Source organism: Lithobates pipiens, unplaced genomic scaffold, assembly GCF_037356315.1.
Source record: "Lithobates pipiens isolate NorthernLeopardFrog02 unplaced genomic scaffold, aLitPip1_a1.2 Scaffold_22, whole genome shotgun sequence".
Taxonomy (NCBI): Eukaryota; Metazoa; Chordata; class Amphibia; order Anura; family Ranidae; genus Lithobates; species Lithobates pipiens.
The window spans coordinates 28,348,956-28,368,395 of NW_027507784.1; the positions used below are offsets into that span (position 1 = coordinate 28,348,956).

General features: G+C 46.3%; 1 protein-coding gene across 1 annotated transcript in view; it reads left to right on the plus strand.

The window, feature by feature from the left end:
* The window catches only part of LOC143923499 (nuclear factor 7, brain-like), a 744,238-nt gene that overhangs the window by 17,922 nt on the left and 706,876 nt on the right, over nt 1–19,440 (plus strand). The window lies entirely within an intron of this gene.

The following is a 19,440-nucleotide window of genomic DNA, read 5'->3' on the forward strand; positions in this document are numbered from 1 at the left end:
ATTTGGAAAAGAACATTACAATATTTGAAGATTGCACTGTAGAAATGTTTCCAGACTAAAGCTGTCGGTCTCCATTTTACTGAGAGGAGGAAAAAAGAACCACTTTACTAAACATAATTCTGTGATGGTGGAAAACATGAATAGGAATCCTTTGAAGGTTATAAAGAAACAAATTTGTCAGCCAGATTTACCCTCACTTGTTTTTATCCTTAGGCCTTAATTATCTACTGTAACCCAGCAGCTGCCAAACTGTAGGCCCACAAGCAAACTAAACTAGTGCCCTTGTCCTGTAAAATACTCTCCCCCGTCGGATAGTGTCCGCAGTGTACTGCACATGCGCAGATAACATGACAAGCAGATTCCGAAAATATCTGACGATGAACGGCGCCTGCACCATGAGTCCAGGTTCAAGCCCTACCATCCAAGTAGGACATATCGTTAGAATATAAAAGAGCCGAGTGAAGCGTGCCCGCGAGGGGTCCTCTAACTATATGCAGCCCTGTGTCTACTTGGGTGGTGGGTCTTGCACCTGGACTCGCGGTGCAGGCGCCGTTCATCTTAGGACATTTTGCAAATCTCCTCGTTTCCCTGCCCTGTACGGGGTGGACAGTCTTCGATAGGTGGACATTTTTGGACAGCACACCCTTCCTCTGCAGTGCCCCCTCTCAGAGCAGGTTTCAGAGAGGACTGAAGGTCTAGTGGGGTTGGAGATGCCAGCTGATGAGGAGCAAGGAGAGGTCCGCTTTGTTCTGTGGTGTGGGTCTTTGAGGTACGCTTGCCAACGAGCTGCATGGCAGGTCAACATATGTCTGGTCAAGCATGTGGTGCCCAAGCGGCTGATGTTTTGGCCACACGAGATACGCTTGAGACATATGTTGCAAATAGCAGCGGTGCGATCTGATGCACTCGTCTCAAAAAAGGCCCACACCAAAGAACTTTTAGAATAACACGCAGAGGCAGCGCCCTGCACAGGCGGAGCTCTGCGGTGTGATTCAGTCGGTGTGCTGCCCCTAAGCTGGCCCCCGGAGGGCATCCTGCCTCGTTGGACATGTGCCTCCTCTCTCCTACCAGGCACCCACGTGGAGTCAGTGCCCTCATCATCCCCTCCCTCTTCATCGCTGTAGCAAACCTGGCAGTATGCTGCAGCTTGTGGAACATGACTGCCAGATTGCTTTCCTTCTTGAGCATCCCCTCTCTCTGCATTCACGCTACTGCCTTCCTCTAGCTGAGTGTCATCAGAGGCTACAAAACACTGGGCATCCTCCTGGAGCATGTACCCAACACTGTGCTCAAAGAGTCCAGGAGACTCCTCAGGAGGACGTGGTGGGTCTAGGGAAGGAGTCACTGATGATGACATTGAGAGGAGGGAAGACGATGCGCTGGTAGCTGCTTTGCTAGTACCCTGAGACTGGGTGAGAGGATGAGGAGGGCTTGGTCATCCACTCTACTAAGTCATTGGCATGTTGCGGCTCAACATGTCCAGCTGCCGAAAAGGACAAGCGTGTCCCATGGCCATGTGCTCATGACAATGCACCGCGTCCAGGACCAGCACTGTTTATCTCTAGACACAGCCTGCTTGCCCTCTTTTATCGGCTCGCGCCTGTCTGCCTCTCCTTGCTGGCCTTCCAGACATGGTAATGGCCTGAAGGGAGTTGGGTAAAACAGCAGTTGGGTAGTGTATATTGTGCTGGAGGTATACAACACCCACTAACTCCTGCAGATGCCTTTATTATAGAACACCAGAGATAAAGGGGTATACTGTAATGGGGTCACACAACACCCACTAAGCCCTGCAGATGGCTCTATTAGAGAACAGCAATAAAGGGTAGATACAGGTGTATATTGTGCTGGAGGCACAAAACACCCACTAACTCCTGCAGATGCCTTTTTTATCGAACACCAGAGATAAAGGGGTATATACAGATGTATACTGTGCTGGAGGCACACACAACTTCCAATAACTCCTGCAGATGGCAAGTGGGCTCAAATAGAGAAGAGCTATGTAGGTGGATATAGCGGTATGTACTGGGTACAGAGCACGCAGACAGCACGCACTAGCTCCTAACACTACTGACTGTAAGCTCTATTATAAAAGCTAGATCACTAGCTATATAGGTGAGGTGAATATAGCGGTGTATACTGCGGTCAGGGCAAGCAGACAACAACCACTACAGAAGAGCAAGATCGAAAATCGGCCGATAACGATCGGTGTGTACTGTGTTGAAGGTACACAGAACACCCACTAACTGCTCCAGACGCCAACACACTACACAAGGCCACCGCGCTGGCGGCCTTATATAGTGTGGGGCGTGTACTACACAGCCTGAGCTATGATTGGCCACAGGCATCCTGCCTGTGGCCAATCATGGCTCTCCTCGCTGCTGGCGCTGTGATTGGCCAAGCATGTGGGGTCTCAGTGCATGCTTGGCCAATCATGAGCCTGCAATGACGCAGTGCATTGTGGGCCGTGAGCGCCACATGAATTTGGCGCGAACAGCCCATAATGTTCGGAATTCGCCGAACGGGCGAACAGCCGATGTTCGACTCGAACACGAAGCTCATCCCTACCAGCTGACATCGGCCGGCATTTGGCCAATTTGTGTCAGCTGGTCCAACACAACATGGATGTTTTTGTTGTGCTAGAATGCTGGAAAATTAACAGCCAACTGGCTCACTATTGGGTGAAAATTCACCATTTTTAAAAGTAACATGATGGTACTTACCTGAAATAAAAAGTTGCATCTCTGCGCTGTGGTGGGGTGGCAGCTGACAGTTAAGTACTATACCAAACTTATAAATGATATAGTAGGTGAGGTTGAAAAGACACGTCCAACCTCTGTGTGATTATATATCAGTATTGCATTGTATATCACTGAATGTTGCGTCGTTCAGGTGCTTATCGTTGTTTTTTTTTTTTTTACGATTGATGCTCCCCACTGAGACCACTGCCTGTGGAAGGCAATTCCACAGCCTTGCTACTCGAAATCTTCGTGTGTAGTGCCTAAAGGAACAGCGATGGAATGAGAATACTGTCTTATAAATGGACAGCACATTTAAAAAAAAAAAGTCAAGTGTTAAAAGTGGAAACATCTAAATAAGTCCAATCTTTTGGATCAACAATAGAAAATGTAGTGATGAGTGGATTTAAATGCAAAGTCCCGTGATGGGATCAGCAATATAAACTTATAGGTGAAAACAAAATAGTATAGTGTAAAAATGTGTGCAAAAGTTTGGTGGTGACTTGAAAAATGAAGAGCTGATCCAGTACAGTGCGCCAGAATCATCTACCATACACCTGTGAAACGGACACTCACCGGAAAAGCTGGCTGCCGCTACAGCAACAAGCATGCACTCAGGGTAGATCCTCCATCAGTTGTGGGGAAGGCTGTCCAGCAACTTGCACCATCCAGATGTAAATCTCACCTGGGAGCCAGATGAAGTCTCCATAGTGTAGTATTTATTGGAATTGTATACTAAAAGCCAAAATAAATCCTAACGTGAGAACGGGTGCCACTGCTCACCCGGTATCGGACAGGGGCCTGACATCAGCACTAGTGTCTGCTCCCCAAAGCTTTGTGTCCAATAGGACGTTATCAAGGGGTCCTCTAGTGTCAGACCTCAAACTAGTTTATATAGCCTCTCGGCTGCTCAGATCACTGCATTTCCTTAGAAATTGCAAATGGGAAGTGATCGCTTGGCCATTTTGCTGGAGGTCTGATACAAGATGGCTGTTTGCCCGCCTTTTGTCAGACAAGAATGCTGGAAAACCAGCAGCCAACTGGGTCACGATCAGGTGAAAAGTCACCATTAAAGTGATATTGAAGGTTCAGTTTTTAAAAATAACGAGTATGTACTAGTGTGCTCTGTACAGTAGTTTTGCACAAAAGAGCCCTGATTTTTCCCAAGTACCCCGCTTGGGCTCTTGGTCCCTCAGGTCTGCCTAGTGCCCCCATACCAAGCGGCTTGATATGGAGGATCTCAAGCTGCTGCTCGGTGTGTTAATTCACACATGCCTATGGCCGATGCTTTCTCCTCATTGGTTAGGAGGCAGAGATTTGGGAGAGCTGAGGCTTTTGTACACATTACTGGATAGAAATGGGGCTCAAGTAAGTTTTAGGAGTTGGCGCTGCTGCTGCACACAGGTATTTTACCTTCATGCATACAACCACTTTTAAAGACTTCATGGAGGACATTTGACCAAATTGAAAATGAGGCCCTAAAATTCAAGAGGACTTCCTCCTATAACCACATTGGGCTTTTCTTTCCCGCTAGTCCTCAAGGTTATTTTTTGTTTTGTGTTGTTTTTTGTTTTTCACGAAAGTTCTTCCCACCTGCAGGAGACAAGTTTCTCCAAACTTTGGCCTGCAGGCCACAATCAGCCTGCTATGAGATTTTATGCAACCTGCAGCTGATTGGCACAGACTGAGGATCCAGATCAGTTGGTCTCTGCTGATGGGGTCCTTGATGTAAGGGGATTCTGATGTACGAGAACAGTCCTAATGTGGACTCAGATGGGAACCTTGATGTAAGGAAGATGCTGATGGGGACCTTGATTTAAGAGAAGGTTCCTGAAGGGCATTCTGATGTAACTGGAGGATCCGAAGGTGGATTCTGATGTAGGAGGGGAGGCACTGATCTACTGTAAGAGACTCCTAAGGTGGATTTTGATGGGGGACCTTGATGTAAGTTATTGGTGATCAGTGGGAAGAATGCCCCTTACATTGGTGATCAGTGGCAAGAATGCCCCTTACCTTGGTGATCGGTGGGAAGAATGCCCCTTACCTTGGTGATCGGTGGGAAGAATGCCCCTTACCTTGGTGATCGGTGGGAAGAATGCTCCTTACATTGGTGATCAGGGAGAAGAATGCTCTTTACATTGGTGATCAGTGGGAAGAATGTTCCTTACACTGGGGGTCAAATGGCTGGACCCCCCGATTCTCCAGGCGTCTCCTCTGCATATGTGTGCCATAAAACCACCCCGCTGATAGCTAGGAAATCGGTGACCACTCGAGCCGTCCTGCAAGACTTCTGGATACCACAGGATGCTCCTGCCATCTGCACTGCTGTCCCATATGAGACCCCTGCCACTGGTACTTCCAAAAGGTAGGAAAGCTTCATACAAATGGTCCTATGAGTGAGGAGGACAAAAAAGGAAGGAGGCCTGAAAATTTATGGGAGTGGGGTCCTATGGGATAGGAGCCAGGGCAGGGCTACCCAAACGTATGCTACCATGGAAGTCTGTCAGGAAATCTTCCCTTCCTCCGAAGCCCGATAAATGTTTGAACCGTACTACGGAAGCTGAAATGGAAGTAGAATAATACTGCACTGATAAAAAAAAGTGAAATGAACTAAAGTGAACAAGCTGCTACACAGGAATGTGACAAATATTCAGAAAAAAAGTAGCGCTAAAACCAATAATACAGTGATAAGTGTGCACAAACGGTAAACAATGTAATATTCATGGAATAATAATTGAATGCTAAAGTCCAACATAGTGAAATAAATAAATATATGGAAAAGGAAATGTTTATTTGAGTCCCACAACACAAATCCAACCCTGTAAAGAAAAAAAGTCCACAACAGTGAAGTGATGATCTTCCAAAGTGAAGGTGTAATCAAAAAATGGTGGATCCTTACAATAGATAAGATTGAACACTCTTACCGGAACAAATGGACCCAGATGTCAGCAACACTGAATCATGTAAGCCTACATTCCAAGATAAATGGATCTCCTGAATGGATACAAGAGCCCAAGGTCTCCAATGGTATCTCCACTTGGCTCCAACAACCTTGTGAGTATCAACCGAACTGGAGAGGCAGCTATCCTGTAGGAACACCACGGCAACTCATCCACACAAAGTATGTAGAAAAAAAAGGAAGCGGAGGGGCTCCGATAGTGCAGATCAAAAAGGGTAGGTTTATTGAAAACCGACATACATAATAAAAAATCTTAAAAGTGATCACGGTTATTTAAGCTTTTTTATGTATGCCGGTTTTCAATAAAATTACCCTTTTTGACCTGAACTATCGGAGCTCCTCCTCTTCCTTTTTTTTTCCGACATACTTTGTGTGGATGAGCGTTGCCATGGTGTTCCTACTGGATAGCTGCCTCTCCAGTTCGGTTGATACTCACAAGGTCGTTGGAGTCAAGTGAAGATACCATCGGAGACCTTGGGCAAATCGAGGCTTACGTACTACAGAAGCTTCTGACAGGCAGTGAAGAAGCAATGTGACGTCTCCACACCACTTGTTTTAACACAATTTTTGCCAACTAAAGCACCGCAACCATGTGCACTGCACGCGGTTGTGAGGCATTTGTGGCGCTTACCTACTTGCTCAAGTGTTCATCATTTCTCCAAACTTTGGCCTGCAGGCCACAATCAGCCTGCTATGAGATTTTATGCAGCCTGCAGCTGATTGGCACAGACTGAGGATCCAGATCAGTTGGTCTCTGCTGATGGGGTCCTTGATGTAAGGGGATTCTGATGTACGAGAACAGTCCTAATGTGGACTCAGATGGGAACCTTGATGTAAGGAAGATGCTGATGGGGACCTTGATTTAAGAGAAGGTTCCTGAAGGGCATTCTGATGTAACTGGAGGATCCGAAGGTGGATTCTGATGTAGGAGGGGAGGCACTGATCTACTGTAAGAGACTCCTAAGGTAGATTTTGATGGGGGACCTTGATGTAAGTGGGGGGTGCCTAAGGTTCACTGATGTAAGGGGCTTTGGTTGGGTCTACTTAAATTCTTTCTTTTATAAAATCCCCCACCTAAAATACAAATCGCTGAAGAAGCTTATATTGCATCTGCTTGCCAAACATGTCCAAAATACAATTACACTGCTTGCATTAACAAAAACACATTTCAGACTGGTATTAGTGCAAATACTTCTCAGTTACTCCACCCCAAGACACACAATGTCATGGTCAGTCCAAATCACGACGTCCTCCCAGAATGAGAGCCGCACCACACTGCTCTGCTGTCATTTGATGGTGGGTGGGCGGCAAGTGGTTAAAGTGTGCCCTGTGCTACATTTTTACGTAAGTAAAACAATCGTTTACTTTTTTTTTTTGTTCCCCCCCCTCCCCTTTGCGAGCTCCTGGACATCTTGCCCCCCAACTCCAACTATTTGGAACAATCAATGCAGGTTAGTTGTCATGCACTGCTCTATGAAAACTTCATATCTTATAGTCCATCTATAGAGAAACCGAGCAAGGGAAGGTGGCGATCTTTCTACATACAGTGGTGTTAGAAAAGAATCACTGCTGCAGAGAATAACTACCTTGCCAGGGTTTTACCACCTCCATGCATTACTGTAGGGATGGTGAGCTGTATTGGATTCCCACCAGACATATTGTTTGGTGTTGAGGTCAAATAATTCAATTTCAGTCTCATCTGACAGTCTTAAATGGACCTTGAATATTCTGAGGTCCCATGGAAAAATATGTTCTGGTCAAATGAGACTAAAATAACGTGTTTTTGGCCTCAACACCAAACAATAAGTCTGGTGGACATCCAATACAGCTCTCCATCCAATTAACACCATTCCTACAGTAACACAAGGAGGTGGTAATATCCTTTTATGGGGGGGTGTTTCTTCTATGCAGCAGGGGCTGGAGATATGAACTTGGTGGTCAGTGGGAAGAATGTTCCTTACATTGGTGATCAGTGGGAAGAATGTCCCTTACATTTGTGGAAGTTGGGAAGGATGCCCCTTACATTGGTGATCAGTGAGAAGGCTGCTGCTTAAATTGGTGATCGTTGGGAAGGGTGCTGCTTACATTGGTGGTCATGGGAGTTCACCTTTAAGGCAATTACCTCTCCTGGGATCAGCTGTCTCCACAGTCAGGTGTGAACTCTGTTTGCAACAGAGACATAGAAAAAAGACATGATGCTGGATAGCCGGACTCCAATATGCATCTTTATTTTGTAAAAAAATAGAAATCAAAGCATCATACATAGATAAAGACCAACTGCACATCGAACACGTTTCACACTGGGTATGGTACTTAATCATAGCTCCTTGATTAATCATCATTCCTTGGTGTGAAATGCGTTAGCTGTGCAGTTGGTTTGTATCTACGTATGATGCTTTGATTTCTTTTTTGTTACTAAATAAAGGTGAATACTGAAGTGCGGCTATCCAGCATCCTTTTTTGTTTCTACATTGGTGATCAGTGGGAATAATGCCCCTTAGATTGGTGATCAGTGGCAAGAATGTTCCTTACATTGGTGATCAGTGGCAAGAATGCCCCTTACATTGGTGATCAGTGGCAAGAATGCCCCTTACATTGGTGATCAGTGAAAAGAATGTTCCTTACTTGAGAAGAATGTTCCTTACATTGGTGATCAGTGAGAAGAATGTTCATTACATTGGTGATCAGTGGGAAGAATGTTCCTTACATTGGTGATCAGTGGGAAGAATGCTCCTTACATTGGTGATCAGTGGGAAGAATGTTCCTTACATTGGTGATCAGTGGGAAGAATGTTCCTTACATTGGTGATCAGTGAAAAGAATGCTCCTTACATTGGTGATCAGTGAAAAGAATGCTCCTTACATTGGTGATCGGTGAGAAGAATGCTCCTTACATTTGTCATCGGTGAGAACAATGTTCCTTACATTGGTGATCAGTGGGAAGAATACTCCTTACATTGGTGATCGGTGAGAAGAATGCTCCTTACATTGGTGATCGGTGAGAAGAATGCTCCTTACATTGGTGATCGGTGAGAAGAATGTTCCTTACATTGGTGATGATCAGTGGGAAGATTGCTCCTTATATTGGTCAGTGGGAAGAATCTTCCTTACATTGGTGGTCAAGTGGCTGGGCCCCCCGATTCTCCAGGCGTCGATCCTCTGCATATGTGTGCCATAAAACCACCCCGCTGATAGCTAAGAAACCAGTGACCACTCGAGCCGTTGTGGAAGACTTCTGGATACCACAGGATGCTCCTGCCATCTGCACTGCTGTCCCACATGAGACCCTGCCACCGGTACTTCCAAAAAGGTAGGAAAGCTTCATACAAATGGTCCTGAGTGAGGAGGACAAAAAAGGAAGGAGGCCTGAAAATGTATGGGAGTGGGGTCCTATGGGATAGGAGCCAGGGCAGGGCTACCCAACCGTATGCTACCATGGAAGTCTGTCAGGAAATCTTCCCTTCCTCTGAAGCCCGATAAATGTTTGAACCGTACTACGGAAGCTGAAATGGAAGTAGAATAATACTGCACTGATAAAAAAAAGTGAAATGAACTAAAGTCAACCAGCTGCTACACAGGAATGTGACAAATATTCAGATACGAAAGTGCAAAAAAAGTAGTGCTAAAACCAGTAATACAGTGATAAGTGTATACACAAATGGTAAACAATGTAATAATCATGGAATAATAATTGAATGATAAAGTCCAACATAGTGAAATAAATAAATATATGGAAAAGGAAATGTTTATGTGAGTCCCACAACACAAATCCAATCCTGTAAAGAAAAAAAGTCCACAACGGTGAAGTGATGATCTTCCAAAGTGAAGGTGTAATCAAAAAATGGTGAATCCTTACAATAGATAAGATTGAACACTTACTAGAACAAATGGACCCAGATGTCCGCAACACTGAATCATGTAAGCCTAGATTCCCAGATATATGGATCTCCTGAATGGATACAAGAGCCCAAGGTCTCCACTTGGCTCCAACAACCTTGTGAGTATCAACCGAACTGGAGAGGCAGTGTCACGTACCTTCTAGTAGCGAGCCCGGATTGCGGAAAGAGGCCTCCCTTACAACTCCCACTACCGGTTTCCTGGAAATGTAACAGGGAACACAGGAGTAAGGAGGGGTACAGGTGCCTGGCAGGATCAACAGATGAGAAGGATGGATAGATGAAGTTCAGTGGAGCAAGTAATCACAGCGAATGGATCAGCAGGTAATTGATAGCAGATAATACGGTTCAATGGAGCAGGGTACTTGCAGCAGATGAGAAACAGTGCAGGGAAGTAGGCAACTTGTAACAGATGAACAGTGCAATATACACAGGCACTTGCAGCAGATGAATAGTTTAATATGAGCAGGCTACTCGCAGCAGATGACACAGTTCAATATAAGCAGGTACTTGCAGCAGGTGAACAGTTCAATAAGACAAGTAACTTGTAGCAGACGAACAGTGCAATATAAGCAGGTACTTGCAGCAGGTGAACAGTTCAATACAAGCAGGTTACTTGCAGCAGAAGACACAGTTCAAAGTAAGTAGGTTCACCTTTAGCAGACGGATGGTCAAAGCAAGCCGGGTCAGATATCAGACTGGAAGCGAAGTACAAGGGAACAGGCAGAAGAATCGTCACAACAAGCCGGGGTCGGGTGCAGGCAGATAGCAGATGGGTCACAGGCAGGCCGGGTCAACAGGAACGAATGCTACAGATCTGGTCTCACAGGTATAACGCTGTAGAGCAGACAGCAGAGACCATTAACAAGAGGCTGGTTTAAATAGGCCGTTTGGCGCCAACACGGACGCGCGCACCCGCATACGAACGCATGTGCGTTCGTACGATCGCGCGCACCCGCGACAAAGCCCGTGGTCGTAAACCAGAAGGCCTGGAGGTCAGTCTCTTCATGCGATTTTCATGACATTGCCCCCTCCCAAGGGGCAGCCTCCGGATGCCCTTTTGGCCAAATTTTTCCGGATGGGCCCTTTTAAAGGATTGAATCAAGTTTTTTGCATGAATGTTGTCCTCGGGCTCCCAGGAGTTCTCTTCGGGACCATATCCTTTCCATTTGATTAAGAACTGGTTCTGGTTTCCTCTTCTTCTGAAATTTAGGATGGCTTCTATTTCAAATTCTTCTTCACCATCAACCAAGATCGGATCAGGAGGAGTGGTTTTTCGGTTAGGAAATGGATTGGGAGTGAAAGGTTTCAATAAGGACACATGGAATACCGGATGGACCTTTAGTGAGTCTGGAAGTTCTAGTTCGAAAGCAACTTCGTTAATCTTCCTTTTGACTGAAAAAGGTCCTAAAAATTTGGGACCTAGTTTCCTTGAAGGGAACGCCATCTTCAAGTTTACCGTGGATAGCCACACCAAATCACCAGGTACCAGTACTAACTCTCCTCATCTCTTCTTGTCGAAGGTTGTCTTGTTGTGCTCTTGAGTCCTAGTCATTGTTTCTTGCAGAAGTTTGTTGTTAGTTGAGAAAAAGTTCATCTTTTCCTGGACTGTTGGTACTGAGAATTCAGGAAGGGAGTTGGGTAGAAATGAAGGGTGGAAGCCATAATTGGCGAAAAAGGGTGTCTGTTTGGTGGCGGAATGGAGAGAATTATTATACGCGAACTCAGCTACTGGAAGCAGGGAGATCCAATCATCTTGTGCAAAAGAGTAAAAACAGCGTAAATATTGTTCGAGAGTTTGGTTCGTCCTCTTAGTCTGCCCATTGGACTGAGGATGATAGGCGGATGAGAAAGACAGTTCAATATTCAAGGCCTTGCAGAGGGACTTCCAGAATCGAGAGGTGAACTGTACCCCTCGATCCGAAACTATATTGGCTGGTACCCCATGGAGCCTAATGATTTCCTTGATGAACACTTGTGCAGTTTCAGAGGCTGAGGGGGTACCATTCATGGGAATAAAATGTGCCATCTTTGACAGACGATCAACCACCACAAAGATAGTGGTATGATCGTCTGCCGGAGGCAATCCAACAATGAAGTCTAGAGACCGCATTTTCCATGGTCTATCCGGAACAGGCAACGGTTTAAGGAGGCCCCAGGCCTTAGCTTTACAGTTCTTACTTCTAATGCACGTAGTGCAGGTGTTCACGTATTTCTTGCAATCCTCCCGTAACTGAGGCCAACAAAAAGTACGCTGTACCAAATCAATGGTTCTAGTGATACCAAATGTCAGGCGAGTGCGTGGTCGTGACACAGCTCTAGGATAGATACCGGCAGAGTTTCGGGGATGTAGATCTTGTCTTTATACCACAGTAACCCACCTCTGGTTTGTAGTTCTGGTTCTGAAAACGGTCTTTGTCCCATGGAGGCTTGTCTAAGCCGGGAGAGAAGATCTTCCTGAAGCAGAAGGAAATTCCCAGGAGCGAGAATGGTATCTGGAGGAGAAATTTCCTGTGACTTGTGGAACATCCGTGACAAGGCATCTGGTTTTATATTCTTAGACCCTGGGCAATAAGTCACATGAAAAGAGAACCGGGAGAAGAAGAGTGCCCACCTGGCTTGTCTTGGTTTTAGTTGTTTTGCAGATCTTAAGTACTCCAGGTTCTTGTGATCGGTAAATATTAAAATTGGATGAGAAGCTCCTTCTAACAAATAACGCCATTCTTCTAATGCAGATTTAATCGCTAACAGCTCCCGGTCTCCAACATCGTAATTTTTTTCGGCTGCTGATAGTTTACGCGAAAAGAAAGCCACAGGATGGAGCAGGGCCCTAGTTCCTTGTCTTTGGGATAATATAGCTCCTACAGCGATTTCGGATGCATCCACTTCTAAAACAAATGGCAGGGAGGAATCTGGATGTCTTAAAATAGGAGCGGAGGTGAAAAGTCCCTTGAGAGTCTCGAATGCTTCTTGAGCTTTAGAGGTCCAATGAAAACGGGTTCCTTGTCTAGTTAGTTGTGTGATGGGTGTGACAAAAGCCGATAAACCCTTAATAAATTTGCGATAGAAGTTGGCGAATCCAATAAAACATTGGATTCCTTTCCTGTCTACAGGAGTTGGCCAGTCCAAAATCGCAGCGATCTTCTGGGGGTCCATTTTTATACCTTTACTAGAAATAATCAGCCCCAAGAATGGTATACTTTCCTGTTCGAACAAACACTTATCTGCTTTTGCATATAGTCCGTGTTGGCGGACCCGGCCTAACACGCTTTTGACGTGCTTGCGATGGGTTTCAAGGGACGAAGAAAAAATTAAAATATCATCTAAGTAAACGACAGCGAATAAGTCCAGAAAGTCCCGGAGCACATCATTGATAAAGTATTGGAAAGTGGCGGGGGCATTACACAAACCGAAGGGCATCACCAAATACTCAAAGTGTCCGAATCGGGTACGGAAAGCGGTCTTCCACTCATCTCCGGCCTTAATACAGATCAAGTTGTAAGCCCCGCGGAGATCGAGTTTAGTGAAAACAATAGCAGTTCCCAGTCTTTGGAATAACTCTGGAAATAAAGGAAGAGGGTACCGGTTCTTTATAGTGATGTTGTTTAATTCGCGGTAGTCTACACAGGGTCGGAGAGTGTGGTCCTTCTTCTCTACAAAAAAAATACCCCCACCTGCTGGGGACGTAGACGGGCGAATAAACCCCTTCTTCAAATTTTCTTCGAGGTATTCTTTGAGTTTCTCCTGCTCTACTTCTGTTAAGGGAAAAACCCTTCCAAACTGAATTTTGGCTCCAGGAAGTAACTCAATGGGGCAGTCATAAGCTTGGTGGGGCGGGAGCACCTCTGCCTTTTTTTTTTACTGAAGGAATTCATGGTAAACTTCGGTAATGGCCTGACGTAATTCGGTCTCTGAGTCGATAGATAATAAGGTTGCTGGTCTCAGGAAACCGGAGGAACCACAGAACTTCTGGCAATAAGGAGAAGAAAAAGTAATTTTTCCCGTGGCCCAATTTATGGTTGGATTGTGGGCCTGTAGCCAGGGCATCCCAAGTATTGCAGGAAAAAGTGGAGAGGTGATAATGTCCATACGGAGAAGTTCTCGATGCGAACCAGAGATAACAGTAGATAGAGGTGCAGTTTCTTGAGTTACAGGACCAGATTTAATAGCGGAGCCATCGGCCAAATGGATAGAGAGTCCACGGGTCTTAGGTAGGAGAGGAATCTGATGTTGGGCAGCAAAGGATGAATCCATAAAACAGCTGCATGCCCCGGAATCAATAATGGCGGGCGTCTGTAAAGTCTTTCCTGGGAACTGAAAGGAGACAGAAATGATAAGGTGAGATGAAAACTTTATTGAAGAGTCTGGGAGATCAGGAGGCAAAGATAGACACTTACGAAGCTTAATAGGACAGTTCCTGACGTAATGTCCAGATTCCCCACAATAAAGACATAGATTGTTATTCCGCCGACGTTGACGTTCTTCGGGGGTAAGAGATGGTCGCAAGACCCCAAGTTGCATAGGCTCAGGTATGTCAGATGTGGCCCTGGGTCGGGCGGCAGGTGCTGGATGTAAATGGCTTGGGGCCTTTGGAAGCATCCAGGTTGGGCGAGAGAAACCTGTGGCCCTCTCGGCTCTCCTCTCTCTCAGGCGACGATTGATCTGTATCGCCAAGTTAATTAGTGCGTTTAAGGTCTGTGGAACACCGACTCTAGCAAGCTCATCTTTCAAAGAATCAGAGAGTCCTATGCGGAACTGATGACGAAGGGCAGCATCATTTCAGTTCGTATCCGCGCCCCATCGCCTGAACTCGGCCACATAATCTTCCACCGCCCTTCGTCCCTGCTGGAGGGTCCGCAAGGCGGTTTCTGCAGTCGCTGAAAGTTGGGGATCTTCGTATAATTGAGCCATTGCATCAAAAAAGGTAGTAAGATTAGCCAACGCTGCGTCCTTCTGTTCTAACATGCGGTGGGCCCAGGTCTGGGGGTCTCCAGAGAGTAAAGATACCACAAAACCCACCTTGGTAGCCTCCAGAGAAAAGGTCCGTGGTTGGAGGGCGAAATATAATTCGCAGGAGTTGCGGAAGGCCCTGAAGCCACTGCGATTCCCAGAAAATCGCTCGGGTGTTGGAACTTTAGGTTCTGGTGGTAACATCACAACTGTAGGTGCTGGTCCAGCTTCAGCTGAAGAAACTGATGGTTGAGGGGCCCCCAAGGATCCAGAGGGGTTGGAAAGGGCGATCACCCGTTCTTCCAGCCGGGTGTAGCCTTGCTGGAGGCCCTTAACTGCCTCAGAAAGTCCTGCCAGGTGTTGACAAAGTTCTTCCATGGCGGAGGCTCCCCGCTCGGGCTCAGACATTGGCTGTCTGCTACTGTCACGTACCTTCTAGTAGTGAGCCCGGATTGCGGAAAGAGGCCTCCCTTACAACTCCCACTACCGGTTTCCTGGAAATGTAACAGGGAACACAGGAGTAAGGAGGGGTACAGGTGCCTGGCAGGATCAACAGATGAGAAGGATGGATAGATGAAGTTCAGGGGAGCAAGTAATCACAGCGAATGGATCAGCAGGTAATTGATAGCAGATAATACGGTTCAATGGAGCAGGGTACTTGCAGCAGATGAGAAGCAGTGCAGGGAAGTAGGCAACTTGTAACGGATGAACAGTGCAATATACACAGGCACTTGCAGCAGATGAATAGTTTAATATGAGCAGGCTACTCGCAGCAGATGACACAGTTCAATATAAGCAGGTATTTGCAGCAGGTGAACAGTTCAATAAGACAAGTAACTTGTAGCAGACGGACAGTGCAATAGAAGCAGGTACTTGCAGCAGGTGAACAGTTCAATACCAGCAGGTTACTTGCAGCAGAAGACACAGTTTAAAGTAAGTAGGTTCACCTCTAGCAGACGGACGGTCAAAGCAAGCCGGGTCAGATATCAGACTGGAAGCGAAGTACAAGGGAACAGGCAGAAGAATCGTCACAACAAGCCGGGGTCGGGTGCAGGCAGATAGCAGATGGGTCACAGGCAGGCCGGGTCAACAGGAACGAATGCTACAGATCAGGTCTCACAGGTATAACGCTGTAGAGCAGACAGCAGAGACCATTAACAAGAGGCTGGTTTAAATAGGCCGTTTGGCGCCAACGCGCGACCGCGCACCCGCATACGAACGCATGTGCGTTCGTACGATCGCGCGCACCCGCGACGAAGCCCGCGGTCGTAAACCAGAAGGCCTGGAGGTCAGTCTCTTCATGCGATTTTCATGACAGGCAGCTATCCTGTAGGAACACAGCGGCAACTCTCATCCACACAAAGTATGTAGAAAAAAAAAAGGAAACGTAGGGGCTCCGATAGTGCAGGTCAAAAAGGGTAGGTTTATTGAAAACATTAAAAAAAATCTTAAAAGTGATTACGGTGATTTAAGCTTTTTTATGTATGTCAGTTTTCAATAAACCTACCCTTTTTGACCTGCACTATCGTAGCTCCTCTTTCTTTTTTTTCCGACATACTTTGTGTGGATGAGAGTTGCCATGGTGTTCCTACTGGATAGCTGCCTCTCCAGTTCGGTTGATACTCACGAGGTCATTGGAGCTAAGTGAAGATACCATCGGAGACCTTGGGCTTTGTATCCATTCGGAATATCCATTTAGCTGGATATCGAGGCATATGTACTACAGAAGCTACTGACGGGCAGTGATGAAGCAATGTGACGTCTCCTCACCACATTTTAACACAATTTTTGCCAACTAAAGCACCGCGACCATGTGCACTGCACGCGTTTGTGAGGCATTTGTGGAGCTTACCTACTTGCTCAAGTGTTTATCATTTTGCGGGCTTGCTGATTGCTATGTGCCAGGTAAACTTCACAAAGCATTGCAACTGTGGCATGTAAGCACCCTGTCCGCTGCCTATTGCAGCCTAAAGTGTTTGTTAACTCTAACATATTATTCACTGCCAGCCCCTCTATTAGAAGCTGGCATACCAGACTATCCAAATCCTTTGTGAAAACGAGCGCTCTAAATACCTCTGTAGAGCTGTCTTCAGGCCGGTCATGTGACTAGCGGCCGCTTTACAGCCCGAGTCATTGCTTCCACAGAAGGGACCCGTGATCTCCCTCTGAGGTCAGCCGAGGAGATCACGTGACCTTCTGCAGAAGCGATGTCTCAGAGCAGTAAAGCGGCCGGGAGTCACGTGACTGGCCTGAAGACAGCTCTAATGAGGAATTTAGAGCGCTCGTTTTTACAAAGGACTTGGATAATGTGGTATGCCAGCCTCTAATAGAAGGGCTGGCAGTGACAATTTTAGGGTTTTTATTTTTAATAGTAGCGGCAGGGCAGAGACAGAAGACGCTGACATGCAGGAAGGAGGGGGGAGAGAGGAGAGCAGAGGGGATGGTTACGTCTGACGGAGGGACGCACTTTGACCACGGTGATCAGGGCGGAGCTGCCCTACTTATCGTGGTCAGTTCAGAGAGGGGCATACATGAAGTGCCAGGTTCAGGGTTTTTTTTACAGTTTAGAAGGGGGCAGATTACATAGCACAAGCTCTGGGCTGTGTAATCTGCTTTAAGAGATCAGAATCTGAATAATTTTTTTGGGGTTTAACAAACACTTTAAGGGGGGTGGGGCGGTTGCCGAGAAGCTAAAATGCAGCTCAATCATGCATATTTACTGCCCCCCACCACACATCTAAATGAAGCTAGTAATACTGATCTGGAGGAAAATGCTGGATAATTGATAAGTGTTTAACCAACTCAATACCGGGCACTAAGGCTCGATTCACATCTATGCATGTTGCTTTTGAGCATTTTTGCAGTGCTAGACGCGTTTTTGGACACACATTTTTGCCGCTTTTTGTGTTTTTTATTTATTTTAATTTTTTCCTTTTTTACACTGTGGTTGCTTAGCAACCAGATATATACAAAAAAAACGCAAATCGCGGCAAAAACTAGGTAAAAAAGCGGTACTTGCGTTTTTGATGCAGGTCCATTGACTTCTATTACATGCAAAACGCTGCATTTTGCATGAAAAAAAGTCCCGACCCTTTCCAAAAACGCAGAGGCACAAAAATGCATTAATGTGAACATGTTCCATAGGAACTCTTGTTAAAAAATTTCCTTGCATTTATGCAAAATGCATCAAAAAACTCGTTAGTTGAATCGAGCCTTACACCCCCTTCCTGCCCAAGACAATTTTCAGATTTCAGCGCTGCCACTGTTTAAATGCGCAGTCATGCTACACTGTACCCAGAATTTATACCATTTTGTTATTTGATCACCACTGCATTTTTTATTTTTTGATAAACAAATAAAAAAAGACCAAAAAATATAAAAGTTTTTCTTTTCTTTCTGTTATAAAATGTTGTAAATAAATAAGTTTTCTCCTTCACTGATAAGGCGGCACTGACAATGGGCACTGATAGGCGGCACTGATATGCAGCACTGATGGGCATTGATAGGCGGCACTGATGGGCACTCAAGGGTGGCACTGAAAGGCTGAACAAATGGGTACTTATGGGCGGCACTGCTGGGCACTGATAGGTGGCACTGCTTGGCACTGATAGATGGAACTACTGGGCACTGATAGATGGCATTGATAGGCATCATTGATGGCACTGGCAGGCATTGGGGATGGGCACTGATTGGCATTTCCCTGGTGGTCTAGGGTGGCATACCTGGTGGTCCTGGTGGCATCCTGGTGGACATCCGAGGGGCTGCGCTGATAATCAATGAGCACAGACCCCCTCTGTCAGGAGAGCAGCCAATCGGCTCTCCTCAACTCGCGTCTATCCCTCAGAGGCTCTTTACTAAGATCGGTGTAGCGGTGTGTCAAACTGACACGCCGCACCACCTATCACCGCGGTGCTCGCCCCCTACGGCATGCAAGAGCGGTCGTTCTAGAGGGCCATCACATGACCTCCACCCAGAATGAGAGCTGCGCTGCCCAGCTGTCATTTGATGGCCGGCAGGAGGGAAGCGGTTAAAGGGATACTAAAGGTTTTTTTTTTTTTTTTTTAAAAGACAAACATCTCATACTTACCTCCACTGTGCAGTTCGTTTTGCACAGTGGCCCCGATCCTCGTCTCCTGGGGTCCCACGGCGGCTCCTCCCCGCAAGAGCTAACCCTCCTCTGGGAAGGGTTCTCCCGAGGGGGTTACCTTGTGGGCACGCTCCCATGTGATACACTCGGCGGCCATAGCCGGCAAGTGTATGACTCGGCCCCGCCCCCCTGCACGCCGCGTCATTGATTTGATTGACAACAGCGAGAGCCAATGGCTGCGCTGCTATCAATCATCCAATGAAGAGGCGACTAGAGCTCAGAGAAAGCAACGTGGGATCGCGCCTAAAGAGATTCAGGCCTCAGGTAAGTAAAACGGGGGCTTGAGGAGGGACGGTGTTGACTGCAAGGGGGTTTTTCACCCTAATACACAGGATGTATTAAGATGAAAAAACACGAAGCTTTACAACCCATTTTTAAGAGGAAGCAAACCCTGATCGGTTTTGCTTCCTCTTTATTCCACTGCAAGGTAAAAGCATAATGGGCTAGTATGAATCGCGTACTAGTCCATTATGGGGCAGTTACTTGCAAAGGAAGCCTGCAAAGTCCCTGCTGGTGGAAGCAGCCGTCTTCGCCCCTGAAGTAACTGATCAATTCAGTCTAGTACTATTATTATCAGTTATGTATTCCTTTGTTTAGTCCCTATAGTTCAGCTAAGCCTCAAATACGCCAAGCACACGTTATTGTTAATACCACAATACTACCACCCTTGGCTATGAAATCAATACACGGTCTAAGATCAATCAAATCTCATTTATTTCCCAAGGAAATAATACAGCGTGCATAAGGTATC